The following is a 320-nucleotide window of genomic DNA, read 5'->3' on the forward strand; positions in this document are numbered from 1 at the left end:
CAGTGACCTGGGTCCACAGCCCCTTGCCCATGGCTGGAGGTGGCAGCTGCTGCAGTGAAGCAGAGCCTGGCTTCCCCACCCCGGCTGCCTGCTGCAGGCTCAGGTGGGGTGGGGCCAGCTCCCTACCTTTGTGCACACTTTGTGGGGTAGGAGGGGCAGGGGGACCAGTGTCCCCAGATCAGTGCACTGGGTGGGGTGGGTGCACACTGCCCGCTGCAGGCTTGGGCTCCCTGCTTCCCTCCCCCAGAGCTACTGCAACCCGGCAGGTGCAACCTGGCTCTGCAGGGCACAGTGGGGCTGTGCAGGGATCTCCTTGCTGC

At 66.9% G+C, this 320-nt stretch overlaps 1 protein-coding gene across 2 annotated transcripts in view; it reads left to right on the forward strand.

Moving 5' to 3' along the window:
- MPP3 (membrane palmitoylated protein 3) overlaps positions 1-320 on the forward strand; it is a 122,128-nt gene that overhangs the window by 72,051 nt on the left and 49,757 nt on the right. The window lies entirely within an intron of this gene.

The sequence above is a fragment of the Gavialis gangeticus genome, unplaced genomic scaffold (assembly GCF_001723915.1).
Source record: "Gavialis gangeticus isolate Ggan-Ray unplaced genomic scaffold, GavGan_comp1, whole genome shotgun sequence".
Lineage (NCBI taxonomy): Eukaryota > Metazoa > Chordata > Crocodylia > Gavialidae > Gavialis > Gavialis gangeticus.